Source organism: Leptonychotes weddellii, chromosome 6, assembly GCF_054177405.1.
Source record: "Leptonychotes weddellii isolate Sample4059 chromosome 6, ASM5417740v2, whole genome shotgun sequence".
NCBI classification, from domain to species: domain Eukaryota; kingdom Metazoa; phylum Chordata; class Mammalia; order Carnivora; family Phocidae; genus Leptonychotes; species Leptonychotes weddellii.
In genome coordinates, this window is record NC_138374.1 from 1,081,830 (window position 1) to 1,104,492 (window position 22,663).

Genomic DNA, 22,663 nt, shown 5'->3' on the forward strand with positions numbered 1-22,663 from the left:
AGAAGCTGCGCAGCAGCCCGCCGTGGGTGACACCTGCGTGTCAGGCAGAACCGCCTGCAAGCCAGGCCCATGTCTTCTCTTCCTCAGTCAGCTGGTCACAGGGAGGCTCCCCGAGGCCACAGGGGTGAGCGGGAGAGAGAAGGTGCTGTAGCAGGAGAGGGACTGTGGGAACTGGACAACTCACCTGTGTCTCAGGCCTGCTCGAGCCAATCTCGTCTATGCTCCACATCCATCTGATGATGGGGTGCTGTGCTGCACACCGGACCTCACAGCCTGGAGGGTCAGATGACATCCTGTTCAAGCTCAGGCTGCACAGCGGCTCGGTGGCCCACCGTGAAATGCTGTTCCCTAGAGCCCAGCAGCCGGCCACATAGCTGCAGCAGTGAAGGAAAATGGACTCACTCAGTGACCCCTGAGACACTTGTGACCACGGTACCCAGAGAGACCAGTACAACATGGGCCTGGCAGAAACACAGCAAAGTTTTTGTAACAGAAAATAGTTTCTCTAGACAAAATCGTGCAATTTTACTAAGCAGGATAAACTCCAACCTCATGAATGACCACATGACTGAAAAAGATCACATGGTTCAGAAAATAGGCCCCACATTATATTCCACATACATTATGTTCCAAGCTAAGGGGAAGGATATAACTCAAAAATACTAGATTATTTGGTTAATTGTCAAAGAAAAATAGATCTATGGGTACTGCCTTCCTAATGAAATTCTAAGTGGGCTGAAGAGAACTGAGGATGAAAATCAAAGCAGGGAAAGTAGAAATGAGCATTTCTCAAATCTCCAGAGAGAAAGGCCTTCTTAGGCTTAGAGAAGATAAAAAGAATTCGCAACAGGAAAAGCCAGCAGATTCCATCACATTAAAATTTTACATCTCTTTATTACAGATGTCGTGCAATTAAGGAGCTAAAAACAAGCTGAAACAGTATTTGCAGTAAATTCAATTAAAAAGTTAATAACATTACTATATGAGGAGATCATGAAACTCAATAAAAATACTAAGATCTCACAAGATAAATGGGTAACTATCAAAAGACATAATTTACAAAGAAGGAAAAAAAGTGATTTTAAAATCACAAGAAAACCTCCTTTGCTTATGATGTAGAAAATCACAAGAGGGATCGAGTCCCGCATCAGGCTCCCTGCTCGGCAGGGAGTCTGCTTCTCCCTCTGACCCTCCTCCCTCTCATGCTCTCTGTCTCTCATTCTCTCTGTCTCAAATAAATAAATAAATAAATAAATAAAAGAAAATCACAAGAGAATGTCTCACCCAGAATCTATAAAATCCTATCTTTCCTTTAAAGAGTTGAGGTCCCAAGGCAGCCTCTGGCAGAGCAAAGGACAAGGAAGTGGGTAAGAAGAAATCAGCTCCAATTTTAACATGATTCTAAGGGCCTAATGTGGGCTGGCAGGTCAGTTTGGAATTGCTGGAGCCCAGACACAAGAGAGGTGAAGGCAGGGCAGAAGCTGGAGGGGCTCCCCGCCTGGTGCAGACATGCAAGAGGCTGTCTGCTGCCTGGGACAGGTACAAGACTCTCCCCACAGCCAGAACCCATCTTGCACCCAAAGCAAAAACCTTAAGGCACTGGGAGAAGGAAAGCAAGCCCTCTTGTCCACAGGGTCACTGGGATAAGGATGAAAGTAAGATCCCTCCTTCCTTCCTGCCCCAGGATCTAGAGAAGAATCCCTGCCTCTAGGGTAAGAGGCAAAGCCCAAAACACCTGTCCCTGGGGAGGAAAACAGAGGCCCCTTGACACAGAGCAGAGCTTGGCTGCTGTGGAGGAGGGCAGGGATCCTCAGAAGGCTGACTGCCCAAGTTGAGGCATAAATGCCTTGACTAATCTAAAGGTTAGTCAGAAGAATTCACAGAAGAATCTGAGATCCCCTTTCCTCAAAACAAGCCTCAAGGTGAGTAACAAGCAACAGCAGTCTAGCTGGGTGAGGGGCAAGGCTGCAGAGAGGGCCCCTTCTGTGGTGCAGGTGTGCAGGGTGTGTTGGAAGCTGAGGGTGCAGCAGGAGCATGGAATAGAGCCTGCAGTGTTCCAGGCACCACACTGAGCACAGTGTGCTGGCAGCCCACCATGAGGAATCTGAACCCCATGTTGGACTGGGCGTAATGACAAAAACTACAAATCCCTAACCCAGTTCAACTAGTTCCTGGGTCAACTCAAACCCACACACTAACTCAAGAAGAGATGTGTCCATATCTGTGCTTAAATATTATTTTCCTCAAATATTTTCTACTGTTCTTCTACAGACAATGACTGATATTCAATAAAAAATTACAAGACACAGAAAAACAAAACAAAAAACAAGGAAAACCACCCATTGTCAAGCAATCAGAAGAACTAGACTCAGAGATGCTGAGTTGTTGCAGCTACCAGACAGAACATTTAAATAACTATGACTAATATGCTCAAGGGTCTAATGGAAAAGATGAACGTCATGAATGAAGGGATAGGAATCAGCAGAGAAATAGGAACTATGAGAAAGGCTTGAATGGAAACATTAGAAACAATGATCATGACATCAAAGGTGAAGAATTCCTTTGACTGGCTCACACGAGGAATTGACACAGCTGAGGGAAGTCTCCGTGAACTTGAAGACAGGAAACTGCCCAACGTGAAACATAGGAGAAGAAAGAAAACAGAGTCTCTAAGAGTGTCAGGCAAAATCAAGAAGCCTAGAAGAGGAGGTGGGGGTGGAGTCCCAGAGTAAAATGAGAAAACAGGGAGAAGAAATATATAAAGAAATAAAACAACAACAATTATTCAAAATTAGTGAAACACAACAACTCACAGATTCAAGGAGCTCATAGATCCTCAAACAGGAAGAAGAAATGTAGACATACTATGGTCAAACTGATGAGCACCAGAACTAAAGAGAAAACCTTGAACAGAACCGAAGAGGGAAGGAAGCACACGACACTCAGAGGAACAAGACAAAAATTAAGGAAGCTAGAAGACAATGGAGCAACAGCTTAAAGTGATGGAAAAACCAAACCAAACCAAACCAAACCAAAACACCTACCAAGCCAGAATTCTATCCTTAGCAAACATATCTTGTAGAAATGAAGGCGCTGACCACCTCACATCCATTATGATGGCTACTATAAGAAGTTTTTAAAAAGAAATATTTTTTATTTTATTTTTTTAAAAAAGATTTTATTTATTTGAGAGAGAGAGAGACAGTGAGCATGAGCGGGGGAGGGGGAGGGGCAGAGGCAGAGGGAGAAGCAGACTCCCCACTGAGCAGGGAGCCCGATGCTGGAATCAATCCCATGACCCCAGGATCATGACCTGAGCTGAAGGCAGACGCTTAACCGACTAAGCCACCCAGGCGCCCTAAAATAAATATTTTTTAAAACCTAGAAAATAACAAGTCAGGCTGCAGGTAAATCAGAGCCCTCGTGCACTGTTGCTGGGAACGTAAAATGGTGCAGCTGCTTCAAGAAACAGTCTGACATTTCCTCACACAGTTTAACAGCCACCATATGACCCAGCCATTCCATCCTAAGATGTACCCCAGAAAGATGAAAAACATGTCCACACAAAGTTCACAGCAACATTATTCATAGTAGCCAAAAAGTGGAAGCAACACAAATGTTCATCGACTGACAGATGGATAAATAAAACATGGCCTAGCCATACAATGGAACATCATTCAGCAATAAGTAAGAATGAGGTACTGATACAGGCTACAGTATGGATGGACCATGAAAACATATTACATGAAAGAAGCCAGACATAGAAGGTCATATACTGTATGATTCCATTTTTATGAAGTGGCCAGAAAAGGCCAACTGTAGAGAAAAAGAAAGTGGATGAGTGGTTGCCACAGGCTCAGGACAGGGGAAGTGAGAAGTGTCAGCTAAAGGTACAGGGCTTCTTTGGGGTGACAGAAATGTTCTAAATTTGTGGCGACAGCTGCATAATCCTGTGAATATACTAAAACCCCGTGAATTCACACTTTAAGTGGGTGACTTACATATTATTAAAACTATAACCAAAAAGAAGGAGAAATAGACTTTTCCAGACAAACAAAAGTTGAAAGGATTTACTGCCAGAAGATCTGTGCTACAAAAAAATGTTCAAGGAAGTTCTTCAGGCAGAAGAGATATTATCAGATGGGAAACTGATCTACACAGAGAAAGGAAGAATGTTCAAAGTGATAAAAATGAGGGTGTGTATAAAAGACTCTTTTCTTATGCGTTGTCCCTTTAAAAGATAACAAATTATCTAAAGCAAAACCAGGAACAGTGCATTGTAGAGTACAGAGTACATGGAAGTAAAATATCTGAAAACAATAAAAAAAAATGGGAAAGAAAATGAAAGTCATTAATTACACAAGAACTGTCACAATATCAAGAAGGACTGCAAAGAGCTAAAGATGATATTAAGCCCCTGAAGCGAGCACCAAAAATTAAACTGAAAGAGAAGGGCTATGAATAACCAACAGGTAAATAGGGTCATAAAAATACTCAATCCCACAGAAGCCAGGAAAAGAGGAACAAAGGAGAGCTAACACAAATGGAAAATAAAATGCAGAAAGCTAGGTTCAAATCCAATCATGTCATTAAATACTAAAGGTAGATGGGTGAAAAAACACAATGTAAAGGTAGACATTTTCAGATGAGATTTTTCAAAAAGGCAAGCACCAACTTTACACAATCTACAAGAAACTCACTTTAAATATTAAGGCATAGATGAGTTAAAAGTAAAAGAATGAAAAAAGTTACATCATTCAAACTCTACACAAAAGAAGCTGAAGATACTGTATTCATGTTATATCATGTAGATTTCAGAGCAAGGAACATTACCAGGGGTTAAGAGGGACATTACAGAATGAGAAAGAAGTTGATAAATCCAGGGGGCACAGCAATCAAACAACAAAGCTTCAAAAACACAGAAAACACAGGGCGCCTGGGTGGCTCAGATGGTTAAGTGTCTGCCTTCGGCTCAGGTCATGATCTCAGGGTCCTGGGATCGAGTGCCGCATCGGGCTCCCTGCTCAGTGCAGAGCCTGCTTCTCCCTCTCCCTCTGCCACTCCCTCTGCTTGTGCTCTTCTGTCTATCTCTCTGTCAAATAAATAAATAAAATCTTTAAAAAAAAAAAAACCACAGAAAACACAAATCATAGAAATGCAAGTAGAAATAAGAATTTTCACACCTAGAAATGGAGACTTCAACACTCACCTCGCAGTAAGATGTGAAATAAGTGCATAAAAGATGAGTTAATGATATAAAAGATTTCGGGGCTCCTGGGTGGTTCAGTCGGTTAAGCGGCTGCCTTCAGTCATGATCCCGTCAGGCTCCTTCCTCAGCGGGGAGCCTGCTTCTCCCTCTCACTCTGCCTGCTGCTCTGCCTACTTGTGTTCTCTGTCTATCTTTGTCAAATAAATAAATAAAAAATCTTAAAAAAAAAAGGAAATAAAAGAATTCAACAATACTATCAATCAATTTGACCCAATTGACATTTGTAGGATAGATACATCATCCAACAACAGAATATGTAGTATTTTCAAGTGCACATAAAATATTCATCAGAACAGACTATATGCTGAAACAAATCTCATCGAAGTTAAAATAATTGAGATTATCCAAAGTATGTTCTCTGCACCTTTCCAAAAAAATGAATTAAAAATATGTAGTAGAAAGATATCAAGAGAAAATTTAAATACTTGGAAATGTTAAACACACTTCTAAGTAACCCATAGGTGAAAAAGAAATTAAGAAATTATAAATAAATTAGAAAAATATTGGTTTTTTGGTTTTTCTTTTTAAAGATTTTATTTATTTGATAGAGAGAGCGAGAGAGCACAAGCAGGGGGAACAGTAGAGGGAGAGGGAGAAGCTGGTTTCCTGCCAAGCAGGGAGCCCGATGTGGGGCTCGATCCCAGGACCCTGGGATCATGACCTGAGCCGAAGGCAGACGCTTAACCATCTAAGCCACCCAGGTGCCCCTAGAAAAATATTTTGAACTGAATGGAAATAAAAGCACAAATACCATTATTTGTGGGGCATAACTACAGCAGTATAGAGAGAAAGCTAAGGACAATAAATGCTTATATTGAGAATGAGGAAGATCTCCAATCATAATCTAATCCTAGTCTAAGCTTCCACCTTAAGAACACAGAAAAAGAAAAATAAAGTAAATATAAGGTAAGTAGAATAGAAATAATAAATGTTCATAGAAATCAATAAATTCAAGGGGTGCCTGGGTGGCTCAGTCGGTTAAGCATCTGCCTTCAGCCCAGGTCATGATCCCAGCATCCTGGGATCGAGCCCTGCATCGGGCTCCCTGCTCAGTGGGAAGCCTGCTTCTCCCTCTCCCACTCCCCCTGCTTGTGTTCCCTCTCTCACTGTGTCTCTCTCTGTCAAATAAATAAATAAAATCTTAAAAAAAAAAAAGAAATCAATAAATTCAAAAACAAAAACAATAGAAGAAATCAATAAAACTAAAAGTCGGTGTTTTGAAAATATTAACAGTATTAATAAATCTCGGGAAAAACTGGTCTGGAAAAAAATGAAGACATAAATAACAATATCAGGAATGAACAAGGGGACATCACTATGTGTCCTACAGAGATTAAGAGATGATAAATGAAATGGATAAATTCCTTGAAAGACAAAAACTAACAAAGCCCACTCATAACTTCAGTAGCCTTTTACCTATTAAAGAAATTGAATTTGTGGTAAGAATCTTCCAACATGGAAAATCCTAGGCAGAGACATATGCACTGGTGAATCCTAGCAAACATTCAAGGAAGGAATAAGAACAATTCGACATCAACTCTTCCAGAAGAGAAGTGAACATTTCCCAACCTTATTCTGATATCCAAACTACACAAAGACATTACAAGAAAAGACTATCCCTCAGTAAGATGGATGAAAAAATCCTTCACAGAATTAGCCACTCAAATTCAGCAATATATAAAAAGGATAATACAATGGAATCAAATGGGACATGTATAAGGAATGCAAAATTGGTTTAATATTTTTAAATGAGTCCCTTTAATTCACCATATTAATATATTGAAAAATACGTAATCATCTTGAAAAATGTAGAAAAAGCCTTTTAACAAAATTCAAAATCCATTCACAATAAAAACTTTCAGCAAAATAGTCATAAAAGGAAGCTTCCTTGACTTGATAAAGACCATCTATAAAAGAACACTTGCAGCTAATGCCATACTTAATAGTAAAAGACTTACTGTCTTTCCCCTAAGATAAAGAACAAGGCAAAACCCCTACGCTCACCACTTCTATTCAACAGTGAACTAGGAAAAGAACTAAAGGCATTTTTGTTCACATATGACATGATCATCTACGTAGAAAATCCCAAAGAATCTACCTGGAACACATGAGGTTAGCAAATTAACAGATTTAAAGGTCAAAAGAGAAAAATCAATTATATTTATCAGATATATTTCTTCATACTAGCAACAAGTTATTCTATCACAAAATAATACCTTTTGCAACAGCACCAAAACAATATGAAATACCTAGGAATAAATCCAACAAAATATTTACAATATTTGTATGCTTGAAGACTCCAGACATTCATGAGAGAAAATTAAAGACTAACTAAATGGAGAGATATTCAGTGTTCATTGATCCCAAAACTCAACACTGTTGTGATGTTAACTTTCCCCAAATTGAAATTTAGATTAAACACAATCCCAACCAAAATCCTAACAGATCTTTTTTGTATAAACTGATAAGCTGTTTCTAAAATGGCTATGGAAAAAGTAAATGATCTAAATTAAGCAATTTCGAAAAATAACACATTTGGAGCCGGAAATCACTACCTAGCTTCCAGCTCACAAGAAAGCTACGATAATCCAGATGGTGTGACATTGACCTAAGGAAGCACAGGTCAGTGGGACAGAACAGAAGAACAGACCCACATAGTCTCTGGTCAACTGACGTATAACAAAGGATCCAAGAAAATTCAATGGAGAAAAGATGGTCTTTTGAAGAAATAGTGCTGGAATATTTACACGTCTATATACCCAAATGAAAAAGCCCCAAATACCCACAGTTCAGCCCATACCTCACATCATGTTTAGAAATCGAGTCTGAAGGGATCATGAAACTGACTGAACCATAAAGCCATAAAACCTCCAAGTGAAAACATAGATACAAATCTTCACGATCTTAGGACAAAAATGCAAAAACCATATAAGAAAATATTGACAAATTGGACTTTATAGAAATTTTAAATTTCTTGTCTTTGAAAGATACTGTTAAGAAAATGAAAAGACCAGCCACAGACTGAGAAAACATATTTGCAAAACACACATCGGATAAAGGACTTGTATCCAGAATATATAGATATATATATTCTAAAACTCTCAAAATTCAATAATAAAAGGACAACCCAGTTTAAAAATAGGCAAAAGCTTTGAAAGACTTGTCACCAAAGCAAGTGTACAGACAGCAAATAAGCACATGAAAGGATGCACCAGCCATCGTCAGGGAATTAGAATAAAACAAGGTGTCCCACTCCACACCTGTTAGCATGGCTACTTGGTAAAGACTGGCCATGCCCAGCACTGCGGGGATGCGGAGGGACCGGCATTCTCATGCATGGCTGCTGGGGATGCACCATGGTTCAACCACCTGGAAAACGCTTTGCTACTTTCTGAAAACATGGAACACACACCTACCTACTGTAGGATCGACCTATGTATGAGCCCAAGGGAAATGAAAGTCAGTGTCTGTGCAAAGACTTGTACATGAATATTCATAGCAGCTTTATCTGTAACAGCAAAAACTGGAAGCAACCCCAAAATCCATCAACCAGGGCATGGAAAACAAACTAGGGTATAGTCACACGATGCTCAGAAAAAAAAATAAATAAATAATGATGTGTGCAACAATAAATCTCACCGTAATTATGCAGAGTGAAAGAAGCCAGATCTAAAATATATATATATATATATATATATACATACATACATACACACCACATGACTGCATTTATACGCAGTTCTAGAGAAAATAAACTAATGCAATGACGAGCAGCTCAGGGGCGGCCTGGGGAGATGGGCTTGTCCGGAGGAACTGGGAGGGAGGAATGAAAAACCTTTAGAAAGGTGGTTATTTTCCACATCTTGAGGATAGAGGTGGTTTCGAGGGCGTAAAGGGAAGTTTCAAAGCCCCGCATGATACACTCACTTGGCTATTCCAGGCATCCCCGTGAGAAAGGTGAGCTGTGGGCCCTTCTGGGAAGGAGGGGGCGACCTGCTAACAGACCTGCAGGGCGCTCCTAGTGTTCAACCCAAGGGTTTTCCATCTGGCAGTCTAACCCCAGGGAGGTCGTCTGGATCCGGGAAAACCTTCTGCTCAGAGGTGCTCAGTGCCATGCTGTCTGCATGAAAACCCAGAACCAACCTCTACTCGTAGGGATGCAGGTCCCACACAATGAGACACGGGGCAGACTTTAAAGGGTTGCTTGGTAGGAGCTTATTCTAACAGGAGTGTCTCTTACAAGGGGGAAGACAGAAGGCAAAATGGGAATGGATAGGAAAAAAAAGGAAAAGGAAGATATTCTAAAATTTTCATATCTTACTTTGTGAGTCTCTTTTTTTTTCCTTTTCTAGATTTTTTTACCGTTTCGATCATGAGAATATACTCACTTTATGAAAAAAAAAAAAACAACCCTGTATTTCATAAAGAAAACGCATCTAATGACCTGTTAGAAGGACGCAGACCCTTGTGTCTCACTGGTGTCCAGAACAGGGGCTGCACAGCTGGCCGTTGGGTGCGGGGACCCCCAGGGCCGGGAGGAGACAGCGCCAACCTGCGTCCACGGAGGTCATGAGCCAGGGCCTGCGGGGAAGAAGCCTTCTCTTCTTTCTTCCCTGGGTTCACTCCAGCAGCTCTGACAGTGACCCCAGCCTGCCGCCGCGGCTCCTACCAGGAGGGGGTGTCCACCAGGGCTCTGGGGCCCGGGTCTCTCCACGACGGCTGCGCGCTCTAACCCTGGAGACGCCGTGTGCGAAGCAGACGCTGACCGAGTCTCCGGGTGTCTGGGCTTGAACATTCACGGCCTTCCCCTTGAGTCAAAGTCCTCATTGCGAGCAGCACAGAATCCCCAGCCGAGGCCCCTTCCCTCCTCTAGGCTTGGGTCTGGCTTCACGTCGAGGCCAGGCCGTTGTTGGGCCCAACCCTCCATAGCATGGATGCGGGTTCCCACGGCCCGCCTCATCAGCTGCACCCGCCACGGGGGTTCTGATAGAACTTCCTGAGCTGTCACAAAGTGCTGGCTTGCGGGGCCGTGGGGAAGGGTGCCAGGGGGCGGCCATGGCCCGCCGCTCGCTGTCCTGTGCGGCCAACAAAGGCCGGCTCCCACCTGTGGCTCCCGAGCACCCTCAGGCGCTCCCCGAAGCCCGCCCGGGGCACCACACCTGAGACAGGAGTCGGGCGGTTCGTGCAGGAAGACGGGTGGGGGGTTGTTTCCAGAAAGACCACGTTTCTGCACTACAGAGGGCTGCTCCAGCATCCAGGCAGCTCGTGGGTCTGGAAACCAGGCAGGAGAGAAGTGAGAAGATGTGGCGTGTGTCCCACGTGGAATGCCAGGGGCACGAAGCCTCCACGAGCTCCTAGAGCAGCCTGTTCCAAACTTCGGGGACGGAGAGTCTTGTCGCCTTCTTCGTAGCAGCCTGGCTGCGGGGACCCTCGCAGCCGCTCAGATATCCCCGCCGGGACCTCCAAGCGGCCGGCCCTGGAGGGCGTCTGTGGGCATCCTGCCCACGTCCGGGGGGCGGCCTCAGGGCAGTGCGGAACCACGGAAAAGGAAACCGGGACACGAACGCGTCGCCCCCAGCCCTCGGCCGCACCTTCAGCCCAAAGAGCGACACACCGCCATGTACTAGATTTTCCAAAGTCCCCAGAGAACCTCAGACAAAGCTGGCCTTTCACCCGTAACCTGGGAGCGAGGTCACGCCCTGGCCTGACCTGCTCGTCCATGGCAGCTGCCGCGGCGGAACTGTTCAAAGGCTTGGACCCACTGAGAATATTCTGGTACAAACTCCGGTCCGGGGTTTGAGCGAAGGGATCCCTTCTGTTCTGTGACCGGCTCGGCCCCACTTACGGGCAGAGTCGCGGCCGTGGCGAGCGTCCACTCGCTTACACAGCTGTCCGGCCGATGTTCAGATCCCCGCGTGCCCGTGTCTTGCCGGATTCCCCGTGGTATGCGGTACTGTCTCCACCACGACCACGGGTTTCCTTGGAACGGCCGGGGAGACCCAGCCATGGCGGGGTAGCCGCCGCGTCTGCCGCGGAAAAGGGTGGGAAAGCAGCTAACAAGCTGCTGCTTCCCCCAAACGCAAGTTCCTCGCATAAGAAGTGGTGTCCGTGGACAAAATGTGAGTCCTGAGCAAGTGTCACAGACAAGACCCCACCCGACCCCGGGGCCATCAACATGCCTGGAACTAAACAAGAAAACCAGCCCAAAGGCGTCCCCCTGCACCGGCTGCCCCCGTTGGGGGACGAGGGAGCCTGGGGGCGGAGAAACCCACTGCCCACAGGGAAGCAGGCCCAGCCTCCCCGGGCTGCAAGCAGGAGCACAGAGCCAAGGGCATCGCAAGCCTCCCGGGCCACCATATTCTCCGCCCAGCTAAGAGGACATGCTCTTGCACACTGTTCACTTCCCGCGACATAGGGCTGCATACTAAATATAGAAGCGAACTCAAATGTAATAAGCATGTGCACAGAGACCTGGAGCCCAGGCCGAAAATAGCAAAGCCTCTGCAGCATTCAGATCAGGAAGCCTGCCCCCCTCAGAGCTGGGCCCCGGCTCTCACCTCTGCTGCCTCCTGACCGTGGATCCCTCTGGCTCGGCCGGGACTCAGGCCCGCGCGGGCAATCCGCTCCCAGGGTTCTTCTATGACTCAGCAGAGCGCTCAGCTCTTATTTTTCAGATGGAATTTACCAGCCCTGCATCCAGGGGGAGGGACCATCTCCGCCGCGTTTCTAAGCAGATGCCGGCAGCCGGTCCCTCGGCTCTCCTCCCTGCCCAGGCTTCTCAGGAACGCCCAGCACCGCGCTCCATCCCCAGACCGCATAGAGGGCTACCGGGTGGGGGAGGAGGCGGTCTGCCCTGCCCGCGGGTGAAGGCACAGCCCTGCGGACCCGGCCTGGCAGCTGCTCTTCCCCGTGTGCACAGCAGGAGGAATCCCGGGCCCGGGCCTGGTCTGGCCACGTCCTCACCGGGAAACAAGTGGGGGCCGTGGGCCGCGCTGCATGAGTCTGGTGCACAGAGATGGCCCCCGGTGACCAGCTGCTTCAGGAGGTCATTTCAGTCCCCTTCTCCTTAGAAAATCCCCTCTGGATTTTACGTAGCTATAAGGTCAGTGATACGAAGGCATTTCCACTCCAAAAGGATGTTTTATTGTAAATGGTGAGGTGCTAGAAGGATGAGTATCCATTAAACGCTGAGGAATGAAAACATACGAATGAATCTGACAAGTGAGGCCATGGCCGGTCGTGTGAGTGTGGAGCACCCAAGCTCTCCTGGCCGTTCATGCAGCCAAATCCCACCATGAAGCTCCAGAGAAGCAAAGTGCAGCGAAGTAGGCGCTTTGGAAAAGGCAGGTCCTACAGGGTTCCAGGCTGCAGGGCACTTAGGAACAGCTCGTCTGATTGGATCAAGGAAACAATTACGACCAGTGATGCAGGTGGCCTTGCCCTGCGCTGCCCTGCCCAAGACGTTAGCCGAAGCTGCACTGGGGTCTAGAACCAGGAGGGGATGAGGGACGAGGCTCCCAGCCGTGGTTCTCCCCAGTTAGGGCCGGATCCTTGGCCAGTGGGGGCGCTGCCTGCCCCTCTGCTCCCAGCCAGCCCTGTGCCCGCCCTTCCCTTCCACCTCACCCCTCCAACTTGGACCCAAATGTCCAAATTTCACCCCACCCTAGACCCAGCGGGCGTCATACTGGCAGGAACCCACAGAGTGAATACCGATAGCATCCAGTATGATCATGAGAATGTGGGAAACTGTAGGTTTGGGTTATCCTTGTGCTTGTCCACACCTGCGTAACTGTAAGTTAGCACACATTACCAAGCTGTTCTGGTTAACGCTGGCGCGAGCCTTCCACAGCAGCAAGAACCCTGCTCGCCGACACTCTCCCGAGCTCTTCACAGGCACGGACCCGTTTCAGTCACGACAGCCGCCCTGGCTAACAGTTGTTGCCATCTCTCCCGCACAGGTGACGGACCTGAGGCCTGGAGGGGCTGGGCGGCTTGCCCGCGGTCACACAGCTGACAGGTGCTGGGCTGACATGCACCTAGGGGGGTACTCCGGAGACCAGGTCAAAGCCCACCCGCGCCGAGGGGCCCATGCTAGCGACCTGGGACAAGGATGCAAACGCTCGTGGGGCCGGTTCCAGCCCCGCGCCCGCGTCACAGGGCGGCTGCTCCTCAGGCCAGAGGCAGACACAACAGGGGGTGCACAGCCATGAACTCAGCAATGTGACGCCTGGAAGTGCACCCCAAGGAAATGCTAGAATAATGGTGTTTGAGCCAATATGACTTCATACTTTCACAGCACTCACCCTGTGCCAGGCGCAGCTCTAACAACTTCAAATATAGCTCATTTAAGGATGATTACGGTAATGTTGCCCGTAACATTACACAAACAATTGGCAGCATCCTAAGTGTCTGCACAGAGATAATTGACATCAGCGATGGAATGTGCATATACCAGAATACAAGGGTACCATCTGAACATGGCTTGTCTATACTCACTGACACGGAAGGATGGAAACAACATATTCAGTGTTTTTAAATGCCTGTGTGTATACGGGCACCTGCCTGGCTCCGTGGGTGGAGTGGGAGACTCTTGATCTTGAGGTTGTAAGTTCAAGCCCCACGTTGGGCATAGAGATTACTTAAAAATAAAATCTTAAAAAAATAAATAATAGATAAAAAAATTTTAAAAGTCAGTTTGTATAATACATATGATCACATTTCTATGTCAAAAAATAAGTGTGTGCATTAAAGACAGAAATATAGACCAAGAGAATAGAGAGCCAAGAAAGAAACCATTGCATATATGGCCAAATGATTTTTGGCAAGGGTGCCAAGACTGTTCAATGGAGAAAGGACAGTCTTTTCAACAAATGGTGCTGGAAAACTGGACGTCCCCATGAAAGGGGATGAAGCTGGACCCTTACCTAACACCACACCCTGAAATTAACTCAAACTAGGTCAAGGATCTAAATATGAGACCTAAAACAACTAAGCTCTTATGAGAAAACATAGGATCAAAGCTTCATGACGCTGGACGTGGCAATGATTTCTTGGATACGACATCAATGGCCCAACAAGAAATGGTCAAACTGGGCTTCATGAAAATGTAAAGATTTTGTGCATCAAGAGACACGATCCACATAGTAAAAAGGCAACCCACAGAATGGGAGAATATATTTGCAAATCCTGTATCTGATGAGGGGTTGGTATCCAGAATATATAGAGAACTCCCACAACTCAGCAACAAAGAAACAAACAACCAGCCTCAAAAATGGGCAAAGGACTTGCATAGGCACTCCCCAGAGAAGACACAGAGATGGCCAAAAAGCTCATGAAAAGATGCTCAACACTGCTCATCGCTGGGGAAATGCAGATCACAACTACGAGACACCACGGCACACTCATTAGGATGGATTCTATCAAAAAGAAAAAAACAGAAAACATCAAGTGTTGGCAAAGATGTGGAAGAATTGGAACGTTGTCTACTGTTCTTGGGAATGCAAAATGGTGCAGATGGTGTGACAACAGTTTGGACTGAACTAAAAAATTAAAAATAGAATTACCGTAGAACCCAGTAATTCCACTACTGGGTAGCAAGGTCTCGAAGAAATATTTGTACCCCTGTGTTCATAGCAGCACTATTCAGAAGAGCTAGAACATGGGAGCAACCCAAGTGCCCACTGATGGATGAGTGGACAACCGGTCCATCCTTACAGCGGAATACCATTCGGCCTCAAAAAGGAAGGCAGTTCTGACGCGTGCAGCAGCATGGATGGACCCCAAGGACGATGCTGAGTGGGATCACGCAGACACAAGTATCATGTGGTTCTGCTTACATGGTGCACTTAGGTCAAGGTCACAGAGACAGAAGCCGGATGGTGGGCTCCAGGGGCAGGGCAGGAGAATGGGGACTTGGTGTTTAATGGGGACAGAGTTCCAGTTTTATGAGATGAAAAGAGCTATGGGGGTGGATGGTGGGGACGGCTGAACAACAGAGTGAATGTTTGTAACACCACGGAACTGTACACTTAGACGGTTAAGATGTTAAGTTTTGTGTTGTGTGTATTTTAACACAATACAAAAGTGAAAAAAATGTGTGTGTGTGTTGCTTTCACAGAAAAATTGGAAGAATGAAAATGTACATAGCAAAGTACAAAGTGGCGGTGTCTCCAGGGGATGGGATCTCAGATGACTTGACTTTTGGCTTCATATCTTTCTGCCTCGTACATACTTTTTCAAACACTGAATATGTATTCTTAGAATAAAAACAACTACTTTCATCCTCAAACGAACTTATGCGCATGCACAGACCTACCTACAGGCCTTCCATCGCCGTGCCCAGCACGTCCTCACACCAAACCCCGCAGGAGACGATGTCCCTTCCAAAGCCCCCAGAGGGCTGGGAGAGGAGGGGGGCACGGAGAGCTGTGCTGATTCACAACACTTCAGGAGCAGTTTGCTCATTCGAATAGCACCTGTCTTCCTAATTATGAAAGTATATATGCGCATTGTAGAGAATTTAGAAAATAAAAGAATGCATGCCTAAGAAAACAGCAATCCTTCCCTAGTCCTCCAGGAGAAGCTGGGTTTTGAACAGGCCTCCCGAGGTGTACCGCCGCCTTCAACCCCAACTTGGAAGGTCTCTGAAACCAAGGCTGAACGTCCAGGATGGACCACCCCTACCGATGGCGTGGAGAAGCTGCCTGGCAAGGGCGTTCTGGGGGCACCACGTAACCTGTGGGCATCTCCACTTTCTTCTCTGCAGAAGGGTCACCACCCACGGCCATCTCACTAGGTCCCCAGAGGGCCCAGGTCTGACCTCTGCCCCCCACCCCCAGCTTCCACCTTCCTGCCCGGGGTCCTTGTCTGCACTCCTTAGGAGAGCTTGGCTGTGCCCAAGGCCACTCCCACATGCGCCTTCTGTGGCCCCACGGCTCCCAGCCGCGGACGCACACTTGCTGCGCTGGGTGGCACCTCCATCCCAGACCAGCACATCCAGAATGACTCTGCCCCTTCCCCCAGTCCACCCTTCTTGCTGACCATTGTCCCTGCCTCCTCTCCTCCCTGCCCTACGGTCCACGACCCCACCTCCTGCCAGGACCCCTCCCCTGGGGTCCATGTTCGGTCACCCTTAGCACCCGGCACCGCGTCTCTCATGCCCCAGACCCGTTCTTGTCATTCCCAGCATGGCTCTGCCAGTGTGGACGCATCTTCATTATTATCACTTCATGTGTTTTGAAAAATAGCAGAAACGGTATCACACTTTACGTATCCTTTGCAGTTTTCCACGTTTGCTCAACACCATGTCTTTGATGTTCATGCACAGTGGTGCTTGCAGATGGTTCTCTCCGGCTCCCATGTGGGAGCGAACCATATCACGTGACCATTTCCCATGGCCCCAGCTGACGCAGAGCCCAGCAGTTTCTACTTTCCCACCTTCACAAATGATGCTACAGTGACCACAGCCTCGTAGGCATCTGACGCACGTCTGCTCAGATGGCTCTGGGCAGGTAGCCAGAGAGGGCTGGGGGGTGGGCTCAGGCGTCCATGACCGGCCTCAGAAATGTCTGCCTCCCACAGCGTGACGCTGGCCAGTGTGGTGGCCGAGGGGACCCTGTTGCAGGCGTCACTACATCCCTGACTCCTAACGAGGGCTCTCTTTGCTATGCCGACTGCTGCCCACATCTCTGCATCCAGGATCCTCGGTCCCTCCCCTCACCTTTGTCTCTGTCCCTCACTTGTCCTTGGTTGCTGGGAAGGAGGCCAGTTTATAGTCTGTATATTAACCCTTTGTTGGTAAAGTCTTGGCCCATCCTTTCTTTTTTTAAGATTTTATCCATTTATGTGACACAGAGAGAGAGCACAAGCGGGCGGAGCAGCAGAGGAAGAGGGAGAAGCCGGCTCCCCACTGTTGGCTCCTCTTTTTCAGTGTTGCCTTCCCTCCTACAGAAACTTAAAACTCAACCGCTCTAGCCATCGTTTCCTGCTTAGGATGATTTGTTTCTTGCTCGAGAAACGCTTCCCTGACGCATTAAGGCATCCTCCGAGGTTCGGTTTCAGCGGGTCTTCTCACGTGGAAAACCAAGTGCGCGCGTCGTCCTTGGCGAGGATCCCGTCCCTCCCACCGGTCTGACGGTGCCTGCTTGTCCCCCTGGCCTCCTGCTCTCACGCGACTCCAACCACCGGCTGGTTCTTTGTCAGTCTGCACCAACGTCTTGATAGAGTCTCGTCTTGACGTCTCGGGGGCTCGTCTCCTCTGCCCTCTGCTGCTTTCCGAACTTGGCGTCTTACTCTTCTGTGTCGACTTGTCCAGAGCGATGGAAGCCCGATCTGGATTCTGATTGGAATTACACGAGCTTGCAGATCAACGGGGAGGGAGCTGACATCTCTGATACTGAGTCTTTACATGAACTAGTAGAGTTCTCCATTTAGTCGGGGCTCTTTTAAGTGTTTCAGTGAAGCTGGATCGTTTTCCCCACGAGGGTTTGCACGGCGTCTGTGCCTCGTCCATGGGCTGCCATAGCGGCAGGTACGTGGCGAGGCCCTGCGCCCTCCCCTCGCTGACAGGTACGTGGCGAGGCCCTGCGCACAAGCACGTTACTGAACTTTTTTAAGATTATACTTTTAAGTACTCTCTACACCCAACATGAAGCTCGAACTCACGACCCCGAAATAAAGAGTCACACGCGCCACCGACTGAGCCAGCCAGGCACCCCGTTATTGATTTTTTTATATTGACCTTGTGCCGGCAACTTCCGGAAATCTCTTCTTTGTTCTGATGATCCATTTCTACATTCTCCAGAGACGGACAGTTTTGTCTGTTTCCTTCCAGTTTTTATACTTTCAGACTATTTTCCCCGAGCTCCCATGCTGGGCTGGACTCCAGGGCACGTTAGGGAGAAGTAATGGTGATTAGCATCTTTCCCTTAGTTCTGTCTTGAAGAGAAATGCTCTGCATGGCCTGCCGCTAAGCACCACATCTGCTGCAGGAGTTCGGTGGCTTCTGTGTCTCAGGTTAAAAACTTCCTGTATTCCAAATTTGCTAAGTGCACGTTTTTAAACATTGGGGGTGGCTGTTACAATTTATGAAATGCTTTTCCTGCATCTGTTAGGAGCACTGTCGTTCTCTCCCTGCCCCTGGTGCCCCCACCCCACCCCAGGGTCACCTGCCTGGACCCATCTTACCATTGCTCCTGGTTGGGGGGGTCCGATCCCATCATTTCAAGCCCCCCAAACTGAGAGAGGCACAGACTTGGCTCTTGAAAGTCTCCCTAAAATGTTTCCTGCCCCAAGTGAGCAGCAACAGATGAGGTCACCTCTCGGTGCTGGTGGGTACTCGTAGGTCCCTTCAGGAGGGGGAGGCCCTTTGAGGGTCTCAGTCTCGGCTCCCTTCAGCGAAGGTTTGTCGGCTCTTCCCATCCCCCGGGGGCACGACAGTGCGGGCCGTGGGCAGGCACACACCCCTGCCCACCCAGCCCCTAGCAGCCGATCCGAGGTCACAGCTCTGGGTTTCACGTAGTCTTCTGACCTCAGATGGATCCCTCTCCCTCCCCCTGCCTCGCTCTCTCCCCTATAAAATAAGCTGGCGACAACTCTGGCCCCTTCCACCCAGCGTCCAGGGGGGAGGGCTGTGAAGGAAGGTCTCTCGGGTGGTCTTCACGGCCACCTGGTCAGCAATTCCATTTACTTCGGGAATTGCAGCTCCATCTACCCTGACAAACCGCTTTTAACAAAATGTCAACGCCTCAGCTCCCTCTGGTTCCCCAAGGTCAAGTCAGCTTCCAGGAATCTGAAGCCCAGTGGGTGAGCCCGGCCAGAAGAGCGGATGGGCAGCGTGGGCCCCAGGGAGCCCGGCTCCCACCGCCCTGTCCTGCAGCAACTCCTGCAGCTACTCTCCGAGGGGGCAGGCGGCTGCGCTGCGGGCTGAGGCCAGACATCCTGCGGGACCATCCTCCAGGCCCCCAGGACAGGGCCACCCATGCGGAGCCATGGGCAGGGACAGACGCAGGAGGGTGGCAGCCCACTGGTCCTCCTCCCCAGCAGGAGAGCTCGGCCGTCACACATGGCCGGTACCCCCTAAGACCCTGTCTTCCCTCGGAAATACACGAGCCTTGGGGGGTTAAGGTCCCTCCTGACCTGGACAAGTGAACGAGTCCCACCTCCATCCTCAGTACGATGGCCTGGCTCCAGGAAGATTCCTGGCAAATCTCAGCTCCCCCTGAAGACCTCAGAAGGGCCCTCCCACTGCTGGAGGACAAACGTCTCCCGGGGGGCGCGGCATGGATACCATCAAGGGGCTTCACTGCGTGAACTTCCCGGGGAATCCGGCGCCCCTGTCCCCAGCACCAGCACCACAGAGCCTTCCAGAGGAAAGCCCATCCCGCCTGCAGCTGAGTTGCGGGACAGGAAGCTGGATCCCTTTGTCGTTGACACGCATGACTGGTCAGAACCAGGCAGGAGAGGACTGCCATCCAGAAGCTCGGATAGCGGGTTGTTCCCAGCCTGCGGGCGCCCGCCGGGGAAGCACCAGTGTGCGGGGAGCTCATCCCGCCAGGAGGCGCGGCTCTCACCCCCACCCGCCCACACCCCTGTGCCCGCTCTGCAGGGACAGGACTGCGTGCTGGCTGCTTCTGGAGCCCTGAGCCCCAGCCTCAGACACCAGCTCCACACCCAGGCTGTTGTCCCCACAGGTGCCCCCCAAAGTCTCCGCCCAGTGAAGGCAGCCCTGCCCCTCGCCACGTGCAGCCTGTGCCCGGATGTCCTGACCGACCGCACTCCCGCGCCCACGAGGGTCACCAGGGGATGGAGCGCACTCAGCACTGAGCAGCCCCGAGTCACCCGAGTCAGGCCCTCCAGCAACGATGGGAGCGCGGGGCGTGCGGTCCAGGAGGCAGATGTGTGGATCTCCCTCCCGCCTCGCCAGGAGCACGCCCCCCCCCCACTCCACACCCCTCTGGTTGGGACGTCCCTTGAGCCCTCTCCCTGCTGCCGCCCGGAGTGCAGGGTGAACACGGGCCCATTGTGCTCGGTGCTAATGAGCGTGTTTAATCCAAAGCCACAGCAAAGAATACCCTCATTCATGCTGCGGGCGTCGTGGGCCCTTGTCCCTGGCTGGGACTGGAGATATCGCCCCTTTCATGAGGGTTATAAACACAGGACACAGCTGCCCTTGTTCAGCCCACCAGGGCTGAGCCCAAGGCCCAACAGGCTGGCTGAGGAAGAAGAGGAGGTGACTGCCTGCTGGGCAGAAGGATCTGAGCGGACACCGTGTACTTCTCTGGCTGGGACGGCTGACTGCCAGCTCCCCGAGCCTGCGCTAGGCGCCCGTGTCTCATCAGCCCCGACGCAACCCAGCGAGGCAGCGCCCGGGAGTCTGGTGTCCTGCCGCACGTCCTGCTGTCCATCCTCTGGGCTTGGAGAAGCCGTGTCCTGCCCCCACCCACCCCGCAGCCTTTGTCACCTGGGGAAACAACACCGTGCTGAGCGGCTGTGCTCAGAACCAGCCTTCTGGTCGGGCGTGTGCTGCAGGACGTGGGCACCGAGGGCCATGCCCACGTCAGAGTTTCCAGCCTCAGGATGTGTGGCTGCGGTGAAGGCCTGGGGAGCCATCTGGTGGCAGGGCATGAGTCTAAAGCAGCATGTGACGGGGCTGGGGCCGCCCTCCAGCCCCCGGGGCCACATGCCTGGCCCCGAGAGGCTCGCGTCCAGAGTTGCGCATGGCCAGGACCCGGCAGCCGGATTTCGAATTTCGTTTGGGGCTTGATCCACTGCTTTTAAAAGGGGAGCTCCCGTGAACCCAGCTGCTCCCAGGAACCATGGACTCCGGAGGGGCCCTTTGCACAGTGTGAGGCCTGCTACTTGGGGGCTCTCCTGGGGGTGGCTAGGGCACAAGGCATTTGCGTTTCCCACAGTTCCCCTGCACCAAGGGGAGAGGAGGATGTGTCCACGGTGTGACGAAGGGACTGGATGTGCACAAGGGTGGGTGGGCAGGGGTGTGGGATGAGAGGCTCCTGCAGGCATGACGCCCGGGGCTCCCTAGGCCTCACGACCCCACCCACGCAGCACCCCTCCTTCTCAGAGAAGCCTGGGCTCAGACAGGCGAGAGGAGTCCCGCCGCCCCAGGGACGAGGAGGCCAGACTGGACTCAGATTTCTGGCTCTCGAGCCAGACTTTGGAAGACAGGCCCGGACCGAGCACCGGCAAGCCGGATGGGGCCCGGTGGACAAGGGCGGTAACTGGCAGAACACCCCAGCCCGTGCTGCGTGCCCACGCTGTGGAGGGAGCTGTCCCAGCGAGACTGCGGGGGAGGGGTCAGCGGGCGGCGACCCCCAAGGGGAGAGGGCCAATTACCGGGTCCCTGCAGCCCAGGGGTCTGACCACACAGTGGGCCGCACACCCTGACAGAGAGAATGTGGCCGCAGCTCATTAGCCTCCCGCTGACCAGGCTCCCGAGTTCAGACAGAATTTAAGATGGGAAAAAAAAAAGTCAGTGAAGTGAGAGGGAGCGTTAATTAAAACCACAGCGCGTGGCGATCCGAGTGGCCCCGAGAAGGGCTGCGCAGCGCCACCAGCTGGACCCCACGAGCCCCTTCGCGGGCACCAGCAGGCAGCCTCCGGCTTCCCCTCAGCCTTCCTTCCTAATCTGATTTCATTGTGGCCTACAGGCTTTTTGGCAAAGCCTGCTTTGCTTTAATTTCCTCCCAAATGTTGGCAAAAGAAAGATGTTGAATTTTAATTGATTCATGCCATTTCTCAAACCAGTTTCTCTGAGTGGTTGTTCTCAAGTCACCGACAGACGCCGGCGTCCTAAGTGAAACACCTGTGTCCACCCTGCACGACATTTTTGTCATTGGTAAACCGCTCCCACCGAAGAAGCAGTTTGCTGCCGACTCCCGGTTCGAGTCCAGCCTCTGGTTCCTGCAGAAATGAAGCCGACAACACAGACCCCAGCAGTCCTGGCGGATCCACCCCAAGGAGCCCCCAGAACACCCCCGTCCACCCTGGGGTCCGGCCTGCCCTCCTCACATGAACGCGGAGTACAGAAGCTTGCCCTGCCCCCGCCCTCCGCGGTAGGAGAAAGGCCTCAGGACCAGGCCCTGTGTTTACAGGGGCAGCTCCCCGGTCCCACGAGAACAGCCTTTTGGGTGCACTTCATGGCGCCGCATCTTAATTCTGTTCCTGACTTCAGCTCACCTACTGCACCTCAGTCTGGGACCTAGCGGTGACCCCACTTTAGTCTATACTACCAACCGACCGACCCGCCTCTCCCTGACCCCTGACCTAGCTTTTGGAGTCAGCCCTGCAGGGATGGTCCGTTTGTTGGGCTGCCTGGTGCTGGCTCTGCTCGAGACTCGACTCGTGCGGGCCCCGCCTGCCCCGCCTGCCCCCGCCTGC

The 22,663-nt window shown here is 50.1% G+C and overlaps 1 protein-coding gene across 1 annotated transcript in view; it reads right to left on the reverse strand.

Moving 5' to 3' along the window:
• The window catches only part of JAKMIP3 (Janus kinase and microtubule interacting protein 3), an 81,896-nt gene extending 69,462 nt beyond the window's left edge, over window positions 1–12,434 (reverse strand). Inside the window, 1 exon segment of the mRNA XM_081823282.1 lies at window positions 11,827–12,434. The gene's annotated coding sequence lies outside the window, so the exon portion shown is untranslated.
• Window positions 12,435–22,663: the final 10,229 nt, after the last annotated feature.